General features: G+C 43.8%; 1 long non-coding RNA gene across 1 annotated transcript; it reads left to right on the forward strand.

Moving 5' to 3' along the window:
- Positions 1-14,787: 14,787 nt before the first annotated feature.
- Positions 14,788-17,985, forward strand: LOC135410924 (uncharacterized). The gene is made up of 2 exons (XR_010428937.1): positions 14,788-17,153; positions 17,589-17,985. It is a non-coding gene; the product is annotated as an uncharacterized LOC135410924 (long non-coding RNA).
- The last annotated feature ends 777 nt before the right edge of the window (positions 17,986-18,762 follow it).

The raw sequence follows: 18,762 nt of genomic DNA on the forward strand, positions 1-18,762 counted from the left end.
AACTTATTTGAATGCTTTGATTAATAATGCCTCTATTCCCAGCTGAACAAAAGTGAGAATTCCAAGTCAAACGAAAGTATTGCTTCCCTTTTCTTCACTACTTTGGCTCTGAATATGCATATATTCCCTTTCACTAGGGTAAGTGCTGGGGTCTGCTTCCAAACTGAAGTGTCATTTACTTTTTGTCTGTCCCATGCCTATTGTGGCAGGGGCTGAAGTAGTTTGTTTCCAGGTCTCAGTGGCATATTAATGCTAAAAAAAATAAATGCATCGCTTTTTTATGTTCACCCTATTGTTTTCCACACTTCTCTTCTAAATGTTTCACTAGTGATGTACTATCTGGGGGTCTGGAACAAGGGAGAGGGAAATAAAAGAAAGGTGCAAATTTGAATGCTGATAAAATTTCAGCTGAAAATTGCAATGTTTTGGTTAATAACTGAAGTGTTGCTACTTGGAAACATGCCCCGTACTTCTGCAGGTTCTCTGCTGCACCCTCTTTTCTCCTCTACAGAAGGGGTAGGAAGGAATCTCTCAGAGGAGTACCTGGACCATGGAGTTTTTTGGAAGCTTTTTGGTGGTGGTGGGAGGAATCAAAATGTTAAATTCCGAAAACGTAGAAGTAAGTGCTCTCTCCAGCTGCTGGCACAGCTGGCTGTGCTACCAGTTGTTCTGCCTGCAGGCACTGTGGTTTATCAGGGGAACAGACATTCATTTCCCATACATGAGTGCTAAGGCTCTGCTTACCTCCTCTGCTTCCTTTAAAACACTTTTCATATGACAAATGGCCAATCGATAGAGCTATGACTTTCTTTTTTTCTTTTTGCTCAAAACATCAATAGATGTAGCTGTCTGCTGTCAAAGATGCGATTCACTGTGACTCTTACTCAAGCTGAACTGTTCTGAAATAATTTCTATTCTCCTTAAATTGCATTTCAATTTCCTTTAAAGCAGCTGCTTGATGCTTTAAGGTCACAATCAGAGTTTTTTCCAGTAAGAAATTGTCTTAAGGCTCTGCACTCCCTTCTGGACCCAATCTCAGTAGTATTCCTGCATTTACATAATTCCACACCTTTAGGGACTGTATCTGGAAAAGCAGCCTGCTGCCACAGAGAACCAAGAGAAAGCAGAGTTGCCATGGAAAGAAACATATTATTATGGCTTTTGTTTTCAGTATTGACTGGCCAAAACTTTTTTGGCTGACATGAAAGAGTATCGCCAGTTCCTTACACACTTCCATGCCTGTGGGACCTTCTGTAGTGGGTTGACCCTGGATGGACGCCAGGTACCCACTAAAGCCACTCTCTCACTCCGCTCTGTAACTGGACAGAGGAGAGAAAATATAATGAAGGGTTCATGAATTGAGGTAAGGACCAAGAGAGATCACTTATTGGGCAAAATATATTCAAAGTGGGGACATTAATTAAATTTATTACTAACATAATCAGAGCAGGAGAATAAGAAGTAAAATAAATCTTTAAAACACCTTCCACCCCACCCCTTCCTCCTTCCAAGTTCTACCTCTTCCTCCCCAGTGATGCAGGGAGATGGAGACTGGGGGTTACAGCCAGTTGTTGTTTCTGCCACAGCTGAGGGAGAGGGGTCCTTCCCCTGTTCCCCATGGAGTCCCTCCCACAGGAGACAGTCCTTCACAAACTTCTCCAATGCAAGTCCATCCCACAGGCAACAGTTTTTCACTAACTGCTGCAGTGTTGGTCATTTTTCCACGGGGTACAGTCCACGCTGCTCCAGTGTGGGTCCCCCACAGGGCCACAGATCATACCAGGAAAATCTGGTCCAGCATGGTCTTCTCTTGCCATAGGTCAGTAGATTCCTGCCAGGACCTGGCAGCTTGGGCTTCCAATGAAGGAGGCCACAGCCTCCTTCAGGAATCCACCTCTTCTGGTGTGAGTCTCCTCCATGGGCTGCAGGTGAATCTCTGTACTCCCATCGTACTCCATGGGCACAGCTGCCTAGCTGCCTCACCATGGTCTTCACCACAGGCTGCAGGGGAACTTCAGCTCTAGTGCCTGGAGCACCTCCTGCCCCTCCTTCTCCACTGACCTTGGTGTCTGCATATTCTCACTTGGCTCTTCTCTATCTGCAATTTTCATCTGCACAATAACTTTTTTCCTTCTTAAATATGTTGTCGCAGAGAGGTTACTATCATTCCTCATTGACTCAGCCTTGGTCAGCAGTGGAGCTAGCTGACATTGACTCCTCCAGACACGGGGAAAGCTTCTGGCAGCTTCTAACTGAAGCCACCCTGTAGCACCTGCCCCACCCCACCCTGTATCAAAACCTGGCCACAGAAACCCAATACACCTTCTCAGTAGAGCAAATTTTTATGCTTACTGTCAGACAGTTCTTCTGTTTGACACTTACAGAATCAGAAATGCATAGTTTTTCTTGAGATTATTGAAATAGGCATTGGTAAGTACTTTTCAAGAAAAATGCAGCTTTATTTTCTGGACATGATTGATAGAAGGTGACTTCAATAAGCCTTGGCTCTCCCAAAGAGACATGTCCCACCACTTCGGAAATGTGGTAAAACTAAGGCAACAAAATGACAGAGGTGGACATCTGTTGTAAGCAACTCTCAAATTCTCCTGATCCATCCTTTTCACCTGTCAGCCAAATTAAAATTGTAAGGTACCAGGTCAATAAGACATTTTATGACACTATGCACCTTTAAGCCCTTCTCTCACATAGAGGTAGCAACAAAACAGGGCTCTGGAGATTTAGTCACTTTCCCTTGGGGGAAAGAAGATCTGCTATTTACAATAAAAATCTCACCACTAGACTCAATACCCTTTCCTTGCCACTCCCACTGTGCAGTCCAGGTAGGGATGCACATGAGGAAATAGTGATAATATCAGATGGAGTGAATAGCTGGGTACAAGTGGACAAATACTTTAGACAGATGAGGGAATGGGCCCATGTGGCTTCTTTTTCAATACATAGTGGTCCTGGAAGTTGTTAAATCAGTATATCTTAGCAATTCCCTTGTAAATTTTGAAGTCTCCAACAACTGCAGTGATGGTCCGACAATTTGTAGTATTTTCTTATACCACTCAGGAGCAGGGTGACCCAGTCTGAGATGTGCGCTATGTTTCTACTGGTCTGCTTCCTGTCTCAGACTTGGGAAAGTAAATAGGTTGAAGAGTGAATAGACACGTAATTTTGAATCTGCCCTCGCCGGCCAAGTGCCGCTGTGCGCCGGCCGTGTGGGGCCACGCTGCCCTTGCCGACCGCGTGGTGCTGCTGCCGTCGGGGATTGCACCCTCGTGGGAGAGGAGAGGGGGAGCTTCGAAGCGCACAGAGGTTTGCCAGTCTGGTTTGGGGGAGGGGAGGGGCATCGGGCGGGCCGTGGGGATCCTTGGACTGGTGAGAGGGTGGGTGGGGCAGTCCTGTATGGAGTGTCACAGGTGAGCAGTGTGAGGGAAGATCCGTGGTAACACGGTGGGGGGAGGATAAGGTCAGAGTGGATAGTGGGTTCTTCTCGGGGGTTGGGGGGTTTTGGATGGGCTGGGGCCGTGGGAGGTTCCCGAGCCCCAGGTGGGTGCGGGGGCTGGAACAGTTTGGTTTTGGCTCACCTGCAGCTACTGCCCAGGTTCGGTTTGTTTTGGATTTATTTATTGCATCCTGAAAGGGTGGTCAGGACAAAGGGATGTTCCTGGGTATTTCCTTGGGATTGAGTATAGATGGTGGCAGAAAACTAGGGAGTGAAAGGCTTGCCCTAACTGTCTTAGTGGGAAAGAAGCCTGTGTACCCCATGCGGTTGCGAGCTATGCTGGCGATGGTACATGCCTTCGGTAGGGTCTCCCATGCCAGACAGGTCAAAGCCGAAGGGTCAGATATAATATGTCCATGGGCAGGATGAGCTCGCTAGCCTTCTGGCAGTCATCCTAGGAGAAGGACAACTCTAATTCCAAACCCAGGCAGATGGAGCTTGCTTAGCCCTGTAAGGCCATCCATCTAAGAGAAGGATACTCAAAACTATGTCCTGAGGACCTCGTTGCCACCGTCCAAGCTCACTCGGCCCTGGCAGATGAACCTTAGGATTAAAAAGTGGGTCTAGTTCCGCGCATAACTGCGTCTCACCTAAAAAATCCACTGCGCAGGCTTGAAGGTTTTCCCCGCATTTGTAAAGCCCTGTAGCGATGGGCGAGGGTCAAAACAGCAGGTGATAAGGTGCACTGGAAGCTGCAGACCCAACCCTGCATGCAGGCGGTTCAGAACATTGGTTGCTAGGGACTGACCCCGGAGATGACAGTCTCTTTCGGCAGCATCCTGAATGACCAAGCAGCCTCTCCTCGAAAAGGAGGAGTATTAGGCAAGCATGGTGTTGGAAACTGCAACAATAATGGTCACCTTCTGCTAGAATTCTGTGTGGATCAACAGCTCACCATCACTAATACTATCTTTCAGCAGAAAAATAGTCTGAAGACAACCTGGATGCATCCTAGATCTAAGCATTGGCACCACATTGATTATGTCTTGTGCGATGGAGAAATGTTCACAATGTCGATCATACCCACATGATGCCTAGTGCAGAATGCCAAACAGACCATCGGCTTGTGCGCTGTAAACTTAACTTCAGTCTTAAGTTCAAACCTAAAAGCGGCAGTATCCCAAGGAGGAGACTCCAAGTTAACAATCTCCAATCAGCCACAGTGAAAGACAGATTCCAGGCAAATCTTCAAACTAGGCTCGAAAATCATTCTATAGATTCTATAGATCCCTCTCCTGAAACACTTTGGCACCATATTAAAAACAGCACCCTGCCGTCCTCTGAAGAATCCTTGGGGTTCTCCTTCAAGAAGAACAAGGACTGGTTTGATGAAAACAATCAAGAGATCCAGGAATTGTTGAGGAAGAAGAAATCTGCTTACCAAGCACCCCTTTCACTGCCATCCTGTCATGTAAGAAAAGCAGCCTTTCATCTTGCATGCGGCAAGCTCCAACAGAAACTCCATGACATCCAGAACAAGTGGTGGATCAATCTAGCTGAAAAAACTCAACTATGTGCAGATACGGGTGATCACAGAGGATTCTATGATGCCTTGAAAACAGCATATGGGCCTACATACCAGGTACAAAGCCCTCTACCTAGCACAGATGGTCAAACGCTTCTGACAGATAAAACCTCCATTCTGAATCGATGGTCTGAACACTTTCAGACTCTTTTCAGTACTAGCTGTGTAGTTCAAGACTCAGCAAGTCAGTACATCATACAACAACCAGTGAAGAATTAATTGGATATTGCCCCCACTTTGGGAGAAACTCTTAAGGCCATACAGCAGGTGAAAATTGGCAAGGCAGCTGGGGTTGATGGAATTCCACCTGAAATGTGGAAACATGGGGGCCAAGCACTCCACGCTAAATTTCACGGGTTTGTGATGTGCTGTTGGGAACTCGCCGAACTACCATCAGACCTTCGTGATGCAGTCATCATCACTTTGTATAAGAAGAAAGGAGTTAAATCAGACTGCTCAAATTACCGCAGTATTACTCTGCTCTCCATTGCTGGCAAAATCCTGGCAAGAATACTTTTGAACAGACTAATACCTGCTATTGCAGAAGGAATTCTACCCAAAAGCCAATGTGGTTTCAGAGCCAACAGGAGTACCACAGACATGATATTTGTTCTCAGACAACTACAAGAGAAGTGTAGGGAACAGAACAAAGGTCTCTATGTAACCTTTGTTGACCTCACCAAGGCTTCCGATACTGTGAGCAGAAAAGGCCTATGGCAGATTTTGGAATGTTTAGAATGTCCCCCCAACTTCCTTAAAATGATCATCTCACTTCATGAGGATCAGCATGGCCAAGTCAGATATGGTGAAGCACTTTCTGAGCCCTTTCTAATAACCAATGGTGTGAAACAAGGCTGTGTTTGTTTCACAACCCTATTCACAATCTTTTTCAACTTGATGCTCCAAAGGGCCACGGCAGACCTCGATGACGAAGATGGTATCTACATTTGATATCTTACTGATGGAAGCCTATTCAACCTAAGGTGACTGAAGGGCCATACTAAGACCTTAAATCATCTTGTCCGGGAGCTGCTTTATGATGATGATGGCCCTTGTCACCCACACAGAAGCAGCTCTGCAGTGTTTAACTTCTTACTTTGCAGACACTGCTGAGCTTTTTGGGCTGGAAGTCAACTTAAAGAAGACAGAAGTTTTCTATCAACCTGCACCTCAGGACGTCTTCCATCATCCCCACATCACCATTGGTGAATCAGTGCTCAAATCAGTTCAGCAGTTTAATTACCTAGGTAGCCTCATCTCCTCGGATGGTAAGAGTGATGGAGAGATAGATAACAGGTTAGCAAAGGCATATAGTGCCTTTGGAAAGCTTCATAAAGGAATTTGGCAAAATAAACACTTGAAGAAAAGTACAAAGATCAGTGTTTACAGAGCCATAGTGCTGTCAACTCTCTTATACGGATCTGAATCATGGGTCATCTACCGCCACCACCTGCAACTCTTAGAACGCTTCCATCAACGCTGCCTTCATACAATCCTAAACATCCACTGGTCAGATTATGTGACTAAAACGTCTGTTCTAGAACAGGCAGCAGTCACAAGCATTGAGGCCATGTTGCTGAGAACACAGCTGCGTTGGGCAGGACACATCTCAAGGATGAAGGACCACCGCCTCCCTAAGATCTTGCTTTATGGTGAACTTGCCACTGGCTGCCGCAAGAGAGGAGCCCCGAAGAAAAGATACAAGGACTCCCTGAAACAACATCTCAGCCTTGGCCATATTGATCAACATAACTGGTCTACTCTGGCCTCCAATTGAGAGGTCTGGAGACACACCATCTATAACGCTGCTACTTCTTTTGAGAAAGCACGCAGGATCACTCTATAGGAGAAAAGACAATGCAGAAAGAATTGTGTCTTGTAGAATATTCCACCTAAGGAGTCCTTCTGCTGTGCCTTTTGCAGTCGGACGTGTCTATCTCGTATTGGCCTTTTTAGCCACCAGCGTGCTTGTAACAAATGTGGGTAGAGCCCTTCCCAAATCTTCATTCACGAAGCCTAGTCATGAAAACTGATCCCTCTGGGTCCTTGTCTGGTGATGCACAGATGGGCTGACAGACAACTTCAGTTTCAATAATTATCTCTGTAGACCTTCATGACCTATCCAGCTAGATAAATAATTTCAGTTTCTCTGCTGATACCCCTGGGTAAAAAGATAGTTTCAGATTCTGGCCCAGTCTCTTTAGCAGGCCAGTGGATAAGCAAACAGAGGGACAATTCATCTCTCTTTTCCATCCTTCCTCCCTGCCTGGCTTCTGATTTACCATACAGCTTCAGAAGTGGTACACTAACTGAAACCAGTAACGGAACCTGAGGGTGGATGGAGGTACATCCTCTGTGCTTCCCAGTTCTCACTCTATGCTACAAACATCTGGAATGAGTCAGCAGGGGGGCTACAAGAGGGGGGACTAAACAGAGATACAAGCATGTGGTTTACAAACCCCACTATTGAGCTCCCCAAGCCTCAGGACGCTCAGCTGCACTGCTATCTGAAGGTGCAGATATCAGCTGATATTTATCTGTGATTGGCATGGTCCCCATTTGCCTAGGTCACTGATAAACTCTGTTCTACCTATGAGAAATAAAAATATGGTTATTTTTATAAATAGGCATATCACGAAGTTGTAAGATATCCAAGTTCCAAGAGCTGAACTTTTAGGGCCATTTTGTACACAAGGTTCCTTTTCTCCTCGGGGCTAAGAAAAAAAGGAAGATCCATCACCCTTGCAGCCAATTGGGATAAAGTCCCTTTTCAGAGAAAAGAAACCTTTCAGGTAAAAAGGAATACATTAAAACTTATCTGAGAAGGGTGGGATTTTGGAAAACTATAAAATGTATAAGTTGTACGCCCACGGGGTCTTTCTCCCCAAAAAAATCAGTGAGAGAAGGACCCGGCCTGCTGAATAAATTCTTTGTTTCTTTGTTCCCTGAATTATGCCATCTTTCTAAATTTAAAAGAGGGATTTTTTCCCACATACCAGCCAAGACTTTTTCAAGCTGCCCTTCCTCCCCATTCAGGATACCCCAAGTGTGCCACTTGCAGTTTTGCCCTCCTATAGCTTTTCATGGCCACCCCTGCAAAGGTGATGAAGGCCACATCCATATTGAGGCTGTTGGGACAGCAGTACTTGTCCTTTGTCACTGTCACTAGCTTAAAATGTGAGGTAGTAAAGAGGTAGGAGGTGGTGCAGGTCTGGATAACAAGGATGAAGATCCTCAGAAATGATCCTTCTTCTATGGGACACAGTTAGAAGACAGTGCTGCATTTGTGATGAAGATAAGAAAGGGTTACTTGATGACCTTGTGTGAGAGTCTGAAATGGTTAATGGCTTAAACATTGTTAAGAACACTGAAAGACTTTTGTCCACTGTAGCAAACAAACTGCAAAGAAACAACTGCTCACAGAAGCCCACCCCTCCCTGAATAGGCCTACTAATTTGGATTGTGATGGGAATTTAAGATAAGATAAGGGTAGTACTGTTGTCCAATTATCCCAGGAGAAGAATATACCCACAATGTGAGACTGGAATGCTAATGGCTCAGACAATCAAGATGCAAGCTGACTATATGCAAAATAACCGCCCAGGTGCTGAGGGTGAGCACACCTGCCACCTCAGCCTACAAGCTGGGTGTTGAACAAGATAAGGAGAGAGGGAAATCCTGCAAGGCAGGATAGTGTTTCTTCTAGTGTCCCTACACAGATGATTCAGCTGTGATAACTCCCCTCTGGAGAGCTACCAGAACAATTCACAGTAACCTGAAGATACTCATCTCTGTTGATGGGCCATCATGGGCCATAATGAGCTACAATGGACTCTAGATAACAGGCAGCTGTAAAGTCTTAGAAGATATCAAAGACTCCTGAAACGCCCCCTGATCCAGTATTACAGCATCCACTGTGAAACTCCCTGCCCCAGGGGTGGTCATGGGGGGCATTCCCACTTAGCCTAAGCATAATAAAACTCACTCAGGACTTCCTTCACTTTGGCCTTCTTCCCTCAACACCCAGATTTTGCTCACCATATAGGACTTCCTATATCATCATGGACTTCTTCCTTCACCACCATGGGCTTTTTCCCTCATCCCTCTGGAGTTCCCTCAATGGATCCAGACTGCAACCATCACTTCGACAAGACTTATCACTGAGAAGACCACAAGAAGAGGATCAACGGGGCGCCACTGGAATCCATGGAGCGGTGATTTTTTTTTTACTTAATCTGTCTGTCACTCTCTTTCTCTCCCATTTTCTCTCTTTTTCCTGTTTCTTTCTATCTCTCTCTACCTCCCATTTACCGTTAAATAAAAGTATGTACTATTGAGTTTGGCATATAGTCTCATTTGCACCTTAATTTGGGCAGAGGCATCTCTTTTCTAATGATTTTAAAGAACTTGGTCATAACAGCTGGATGTAAGCAGATCCTTACTTTTCATGCCCTTCCTTTGCTGAAGTGGGGTTACAACTTCAGTTAGCAAGTTTGATGAAAAAACCCTAAATTTTGTCCCAACTTGTACTAATGTAAATCTACCATGCTGAGAATTACTACCTTTATTTTAAGAACTGCTAATTTTTTGAAAGATCTGCTTAAAAATGGAGTCTCATCTCCTTTATTGCTCCTAACTCTCATTTAAGTACTTTTTTAAACAAAAAAAGAGTATATTTGCAGAAATTCCCCCTTCTATTTAACATCCAGATCTGGTGATACTATTAATATGAGACATCAGATTCAGTTTCCAGTTTGGTTTTTTTTGTTGTTGGTTTTTTGTTTGTTTTGGTTTTTTTCCTACCCCCCTCCCTTTGGTGCTGTGGAGGCTATTCCTAACTCTTTCTCCAGCCCCAGCCTGGCTCACCTGAATCTACTTCCTTGTCCCCCAGAGGACAGCTCAAAGACAGTTTAGGGTTGAGGAGTCCCAACAGACTCACGGCTTTCAGGTGTCAAAATGGCCATCCTTTGCTGAGGACCTGTGACTCGAAGTCACTGTCATCTTAGAGTCTTATGGTCATCTTATGTGATCAGCATCTCCCTCAGCTCCCTCTGTCTCCTCAGTTTGGACTGCTGGCACTGGGAGGAGCAGGCTCCTGTACACACAGCGTATTTCTTTCACAATGATTTTAACATCTTCCCTGCCAAAGAACTGAGGCATCCTGACCCTTAACCCTTCCTGTACTTTGCTATTATACATCAGTGTAGGGAACTGAGGTTTCAGAGCCTTCACAAGCCAGCTTTTCCATGAGGGAAAGGAACCCCAGTGTCCTGGCTCCCAGGTCAAACTGCTCATGGTGAGCTCTGTTTTGGATTTTTGCTTAGCTGGAGAAATGCAGTGTACTAAACAGTGGATTTAGGAATGGAGGCAGAGGGGTTTAATGCTACTATTTTCTGTCAGACGTAGAAAAGTTCTAAAGGCTGGTGGTTTGGTTTTTTTCATTCATTTAAAGCTGGTAGCATAAGTTCTGTTTAAAATGTTTTATTGAGATAGCACATGTACTTCTTTCCTAAGAGGATAAGTCTATTTAACATTTTTGTCTTAGACCACTGACAAATGCAATGCCTCTTAGGAGCTGTGATTTTCTCTTACCATCTCATTCTTTTCTCTTTTATATTTTCACAAACAGTATGTTTCCTTTTAAAATAGCTAATGAAAAACATTTCATTTAGTGAAAAAAAGATCCATATTATTTTGGCCTAGGATTGTGGGATCTGTGGTAACCACTGAAAATTTGACCTCATGTCCTTCCTGTTTTTCCTGTGAGGAATTCCCTGCTATACTACAAGTCTGCATACATTTATCAGTTTCTCTTTTGGGAGAGATAATAATGAGAAAGACAGAAGTAAAATACACAGTACTTTCTGGGACATTTTCTGAGATCCTGACTCAGAAGGTCTTGATCCAAAGCCATTGCAGCTCCTTTTTTTGACCAGATCCTTCAGGTTATTGCAGAGTTTTGGGCAGGCTTTAGTGTCAGCATATACTCTGCTTATAGTTTCAGTTTGGTTTTGGGTCCTTCCAAATAAGCACAGAGCTCTCCTAAGCTTCCCTGAGAACTTACAACCCCAAGAATAATAAGTCAATCTCCCAACTAGTGAGATTAATTTAACCAGTTATGAATTGAAAAATAAATATCTAGAAAAGCTGAGGTTTTTTGTATATCTTCTGGATTTGTGGCATACTTTTCATCCTAGTCCCCCAGCCAAGAGCTGGAAAGACATTGTTTAGTTAACAAAAGTTGAATTAGTTCTGTCATGTCTTGACCCTAGGGACTGAGTCTTAATGAGAGAGACTAACAATCAGATGAGTTTAGTACATGCCAGTGATGTAGTGAAATTCAATTAATTTGTTTGCTCTGCTTCCCAGAATGAGAAACAGACATGGCGTAAATGTGAATGATGGCATCACTCTTGGTTCAGTGTCAGCAAAAAAATGCAATCTGATGATGTTTTGAAGTCTCACCATACTTCCTGGGTCCTCTGATGCTCCAGACAAGATGGCAGAACATGACACAAGCACACTTTCCCTGGTAGAGTGTTGCAGACACCTGCTTTAGCTTTGTGACCACATAAGACCTGTCTGGGAACAGGTCTTATGGAATGGGATAGAAGGCTCAACTTGGGGAAGAAGTCCTGTTGCCTTCCCAACTGCTGCATTTCCATGGACACAGGAACTAAATGGGTCAATTGCAGTCAGTTGTCTTCCCATGCAAAAAAAACCCACAAATGATGCTGCAGAAATGTGCAGAATATTCTCCAAAGATGTTGCAGGAAATATTTCAAAGCTCTAAGCATGGCAGAGCACTCAGCCTGAAGTACTCCAAATCCTTCTCTTCTAAAGCAGTTTTTCAGGCCCCATGGCATGGATCACAACACCCTTGGTTCTCAAGAACTTTGCTGCCTGGCCTTGAACCAGGCTTTTGGTCTGCACCACTTGGATGGAGAGGTGGTTCCTGTGTTCTAAGATAAACCTGCAGGAGGGAGCATGAACTAGAAAGTCAGGAAGTTGCTGTGTTGAGGATGAGTGGGGTAAGACTCTGCGTGGTAATATGGGTTTGCTGTGTTACTGATGTGAGGAGGCAGAGATGATAAATTCAAAAAGAAAATCACAGGAGGAATTGGGTGGGAAATGGTTTTAATCCAGCTGTCAAATTCTCCTCAGTAAAGAATATCTAACAGCTTTTTCCCAAAGGAGTGGAAATCTCTGTCCTTATAGTTATCCAAAGGTGTCAATGCTTTGAGAATTTGCACATCATGACTGGAAGGTATTTGGACCTAGGAGCCAGAGGTGCTCCTTGTTGAAAGAACAACAGGTTATCTAACAACAGATAGTTGCCTAAACTTTTGTCCCTCTGTGGATACTGTTATGTGACAAAAACCTTTCTGTCTTCACATCTTCAAGGGAGCACAGGGGAGCAATGGCAGGAGGGGGACCCCAAGTCCCAAGAGCCATCCACCTATCAAAGCCCCATCTGTACAAGCCCAGCAAAGCATAGAGTCCCAAAGGTATGGGGAAATCCAAATTACAGACTCAAAGGAGGCAGCACCCTATCCAGGCACCTCACAGGGTTGTTCTTGCAGACCCTCAGCCCCATGGTCCAGGAGTGATACCCATCCTAGGGAGTCTATGGCAGCAGATTTCTGGAGCGCCCTTTGGACTGAGCAGGATTACACTGTATATATAAATTTCCCAGTAAAATGTGTGGTTCCTAGAACATATGCCAACACTAGCTCCAGACAAGCCTTTTGCAGCTGTTGGGGCATAGCAAAAATTTAACAATGTACAGGAAATATAATAGTTAGAGTAGTGGGAGAGTGGAGTGAACCACTGTGATTTAACTTATCCAAGAAATTAAGTTACTGTAGACACTACAGCTAACTGTTCCAGGAAAGCTGTCAGAAAGTAATGAAATCAAAAAGGATTTTGTTTAAAAAAAAAAAAAAAGGCAAATTCTCTGTTATCTGAGAGAGGAAATGCAGTCAGTTTAGAAGAGAATGACAGAAGATCTTCTCATATCTGACCTCTAAAACCCTGGAGTATATTAGCTAAGGAAGATTTCATTCTGTGCCAGCAGCACAGCTGGTAGAGAGTTAAGAAATTTCACCTGGAGTTGGAAGAACTTCGATAGCAGATAAAGGGGTAAAAAAAAATGCAAGCAAGCAACCAACCAAAAAAAAAAAAGAACAACCAAATACCAGGAAAAAAAATACTTTCCTGACATTGTTTCTGGAACAGATTGTAACAGCATCATAACAGAAAATAAAGCACCCTCGTAAGCCCTCTGTGCTTTGATGAAATTGTAAGAAATAGTATTAATTGTGTAGAGTAAATAGATAAGAGTGGAGATTGCCTAGAGTGCTGGAGTTAGAAATACAGGCTATTGGCTATTGCTCACCAACGGAGAATAAACTACCAGTAGTGACAATCCAAAGAGCAGTATGGCTGATTACATTTGCTTGAACTAATTTCAAGGAATCTTGATTGAAATTAAAACCCAAAGTGCTGTGAACAATCTGTTGTGCTAGCTTGGGAAGCAGAATGGTTTTGATTGTGCTTTAAAAGTGACAGGGCAGGGAGACCCTGCCAGCTGAGTGAGTGTGACAGCTTGTTTCATATCAAAGGCAGGCTTCATACAAGCTGTAAGCCAGCAGTGTATCTCAGATGAAACTGTGGGCAATACTTAAAGAGGGAAAACTGATACGGATTTGTTGATGCCAAGATACATCCTAAGGTCTTCGTTTCACTAGATACACAGCCAAATGCTGGCATCTGTTCTCCAGAAGAGTATAAGCATCAGCTTCCTGGCCAAAGTTCTTGATTTGGGCCAGAAAACTGTACTTGCTTCAAAAAAAAGGAGAATCTGCCTGCAATATAAACTTATTTTGCTATTAAAAAATAAAAATAAATAAATTATTATCTGTTATTGATGGGATAGAGAAATGATTGCTGTATGGGGATGAAACTCTGGCTTTGGAAATAAAACACAGGATGGATGATGATGCTGGACTTCCTCACAAAACAAAGATCATCCTTAAAGGAAATCCATTTGTCAGAGACTGAAATTGTTAATGATTTATGCATTCTAGGAGACTTTTGCAGGCTTTTGACTTGCATGATACCTCTGATAAGCAGTCGGGCCCCTCCCTCCCTCCAGTGCTGAAGGTGTGAAGTCCTGAAAAGGCAAGAGCTGAGCTTGCAGGCTTTTGACTATTGATACATCTGATGAGCAATCAGGACCCTCCCTCCAGTGCTGAAGGTGTGAAGTCCTGAAAGATAAGAGCTGAGCTTGCAGGCTTTTGACTATTGATACATCTGACGAGCAATCAGGACCCGCCCTCCCTCTGCTAAACTTGAAAGGCGGGAGCCAGGCCAGACACAGCAGCTCTTGCGCAGGGCCCAGGGAGACGTTGGAGGCTCGAGGCATGGCCCGTGACACTGACCATGGATATGATAATTCATTACTTCTTGGAGTGTGGGGGCTCCCTCCTTCACCCCCAGCAGATCAAGACCACCACTTCAAGTGACAGACATGGAAGCTGCAACTATCAAGTTTCATCGCTGGACCCTGTGGGCGGTGACTATGGACATCTGTCCACTCTCAGCTTTTCTTTCCCTTACTCTCCCTTGCTCTTATCCTGCCTTTCTCTCCCCTATGCATTTTTCTCCTCCTCAGAAAGGTTATGACAGCACCCAAAAACGTTAGCTTACCTACTGATTATGACAGCACCCAAAAATGTTAGCTTACCTATTGATTCAAAATTGTTAAAATAAATCTTATCAATATATGTTTTCATACACCGATTATTTAGTGTCGTTTCGCTTTAATCCACCCCAAAGGAATTTTTGATAAAACCTGGGTTACCCCCCCTCTTTTCCTGGGGCAGGTCGTAACATTTTTGGCGTCACGGACAGGATCCTTTGGATATAGTGGAGTAATCGGTGTAGTCTAAAACTGGTACCGAGGGCGAGTTAAATGGTGACTGTCCCCTCGCAGTAAAATTATAGTAAGAATTTTTCTCCTCTCGGTGTGACCCGGGCACATCAGACTTGTTGAAAGGTTTCCTGGTGTGGCCTGGACCTGTTGAAAGGTTCTCTGGTACCTGGACCTGTTGAAAGGTTTTCCAGGAGAGAGTCAAACCAGCCCTCAGAGGGTTAAGGGGGAGAAAGACATTAACCTAAGCTGGGTTAATGACTGAGGCAAAGGGGATGATGACACCCCAGGTTGAGTTATATGGGGATTATTCCCTCCTGATAGCTATCCTTGGTTTAGAACTGTTTTTTGTGGGTGCTGTCTTAGGCGTGTTCCTTAGAGCAGTGCAAAGGCAAAAATCAGCTATTCAGAAATCTGTAAGTGAAGTGATAAAATCTTTCCAAGAGTCAATGAGAACTTTGCAGGACCAGCTAGAAAAAGAGGCTATTCAAAAATCTACCGGTGAGGTGATAAGGTCTCTTCAAGAGACAATGAAGGCATTACAGGAGCAATTAGGAAAAGAACGCCTGCAGTTAACTGCTGAACGTCAGGCACTGGAGAAAGAGAGAGAGATTAACTCATTGCTTAGGTCAGCCCTTGAAGATGAGGAGGAACAAAATGAAAGGCTTAAACAGATACTGGAAATGAAAAATTGTGAATTGCGAGACATTAATTCAAAATACCCTAAACCGGTAGATGTTAACGAATCCCTGTACCCCTCTGGGGAATTAGAAGAGTTGAAGCAAAGTTACCCGGAGGAGGGGGTAATACATATGCGTCCCCTCATTAAAACTGAAACCACTGGCCAGGGGACAGACAGGCAAACTACCACACGAACTACCCCGTACACGGGGGAAGCACTGGCCAAAATTCAGGAAAAATACAGTCGTAAGGCCAGTGAATCAGAGACTGAATATGTGTGGAGGGTGTCCCTTACTGGGGGAGATCGGATTTTGTTGAGTGAAGATGAGGCCAGAGGATTTTGGGGCCCAGGGGTTTTCCTGACCACAAATGATAACCGAGCTCCGTGGTCCCTGACCCAAAGAGCTGCCTACTGGGCAGGTGGGTTAGACCCTATAGAAAGGGGAGATCCTTACACGATTAAAACACCCACAATTGGCCACATTGTAAAAAGTGTACAAAAAACCGCATATCTCCAGTTAATGCATACAAAATTATTAGACCCACAACGAAATTCCCCAATGGAACTCGAGGCAGATCCACAGAGATTTCCAGTTTTAATTCGAGGCCTGCCTGATGCACTAAAAGTTTATGCTAAACAATTACAGGAGCGCATAAAGGCAACCCCCAGACCTAGAAGAAGGGGTGCTCCATCAGGAATAACCTGGTTGGAAATAGCCCAAGAATTAATAGCTACTGGTCAGCAGCTGGGGCTCTCTGGTACGAGTGGCCAGAGAATACACTGCAGGAGGGCAGGGAAAGTCCAAAAACCTGCCTCGCCAGGTATTTGTCAACAAAATGTGTCATCTAGCGGGAGAAAGAGATACAGTCTGTGGAGAGAAGGTGTTGCAAAAGGAATTCCTCGAGAAGTGATGGATAAATTACCCACTGCTAATTTAGAATACTTGATAAAGCAGTGGGATAAGATCAAAGAGCACAAGGCACCCCCTAAGGGCAGCCCCTCTAAGGAGTCCAACACTGTGATCCCCTCAGCCTCTCCAGAAACTGGACTAACCAGTTTGAGCAGTTCTGAGTCAAGGAACTGGACTTACTGCTCTCCAGTAAATAAGCCAAAAAATAGCCAGTGGGTTTATGAGGGAAAGCTTACAGAAAACAACCAGGGAGATTTGGTAATCACTTTTCCTCTCGGCCCTTTTAAATCTTTGGTTACATTCGTGGTAGACACGGGTGCACAAGTCTCAGCACTCCAAACTGAAGCTGCTATTCAGTGTGGCATTAAACCAGACAAAAAAAAGATATGGGTAACTGATGCTTTTGGCAAATCCCGACCCCAGTACACTGCTCGAGTGAAATGCTGGTTACCTGGAGATGAGACAGCCACAGAAACTATCATGATTGTGGGGCCATTACCAGCTAACATCCTGGGGTTAGATCTCCTAAAGGGGAAGGCCTGGACAGACACCAGAGGGAGAGAATGGGTGTTTGGTCTCCCATCCCCCTCTGTCCGTCTGTTGCAAACTGCTCCAAGTCTGCCTCCTTCTAAAATAACAAATGTAAACCCCTACCCACTCCCTTTAGGAACATGTGAAAACATTACCCCAGAAACTGCAGAATTGCAGGAGCAAGGAGTAGCTGTCCCTATACACTCACCATGGACAGTATGGTCTGTCCATAAACCTAATGGGCAGTGGCAGCTGCCAGTGAGTTACCTCGATGCTGACACTGGCTCACAAATAGCTGCTGTACATAACAAAGCTGAACTGATTGCCCAGATTGCTGATGTCACCACAGGGGACCAGACTCAGACAAGTACTATCACCCACTTAGAAAGTCTGAGACTTCAGATTCCCACAGAAAAGGTAACAGTGTGTTTTCCCCCTGACGCCTTGGCCACCCCAGAGCAAATAAAGATGCTGAGAAGTAAAAAAGAACTCCAGCATGCTCTGAGTTTATTTGTTTTTTGGAGAAAACATGTTCCAAACTTCTCTATTATTACTGCCCTAGTGACATTATGCCAGATAAGAAAAGGAGTTGGATAAATAGATTCTTCCTTCTTTTTAACAATCGGTCCGTAGTGGGCCAGATTTGTTCTTTTGCAGAAACCTACCAGCAGAGGAGATAACCTGCCAGCAGAAGAGATCAAACTGCATGAAACCAATGGAGCATCAATTGCAGCAAGAGGCAGAAGAGATAACTGCCCCCACAACTGCTTCTATTATCAGCTTACAAGTATCCCATGAGAAAACGAAATAGCAACAGGACTGAAGACTTATACTGTTCTTTGACATGTATTTATGTTTTTATCTTAATAACTTTGTAATATGCATGCCTGTATATATTTTTGTCTCAGTAAGTCTGCAATATGTAGAACTTTGCCACAAACATTGTGTTTGTGTCCCCTCTACTCCCAGAATTACTTGTGTTATCAGTTTATTAATAATTGTTGACTTATTTGGGTTTTGGTTTTTTTTTTTATCACGAACAATTCACTGATAAGATTGTGTAAGACGAGCCATTTTATGTACTGCTAGTTTAGTTTTGCCAAGTTTGTTTTGTTATTTTGTTGGGGGGCAGGTTAGCTTGGGAAAAGCTTTTTGAATGTGTTCTTTTATATGAGCAACTTACTGGTAAAATTGTATAAGATGTACTGTTAATTTGATTTTTGTCAAGTTCATTTTGTCCTTTTAAATATCCCTCTCGATTGAGAAACTCAACCAAATATAACCTGGGAGTTAGTACAAGTATTTATGCATATTTAGAGTCATATAAATATGCATTATATACATTAGCCTTCTGCCTTGAAAGGCATTGAATTTCATATTTGGTTAAATTTAACAAAACGGAACTAAATTTAGGCCTAAAAGAAAACATAAGAAAGCCTTTTACCAGCTCCCAAGTAACTCAGTGTTTTTGTGGTTTTTTTGATGTATAATTTCAAATATTTGTATGTATGTTTGTAACCTCATTAATGTTAAGAAATTTGATTGTAACCATTGAGATCCTATTACATCCCCTATGACTACTCACGGGGTGGAGAGAGTAACTAATGCAAATTAGCTTACTATGTTATTATAGAATTAGTTTGGTTTTTTTGAAGGGGGGGAGAATTGC

The sequence above is a fragment of the Pseudopipra pipra genome, chromosome 3 (genome assembly GCF_036250125.1).
Source record: "Pseudopipra pipra isolate bDixPip1 chromosome 3, bDixPip1.hap1, whole genome shotgun sequence".
Taxonomy (NCBI): domain Eukaryota; kingdom Metazoa; phylum Chordata; class Aves; order Passeriformes; family Pipridae; genus Pseudopipra; species Pseudopipra pipra.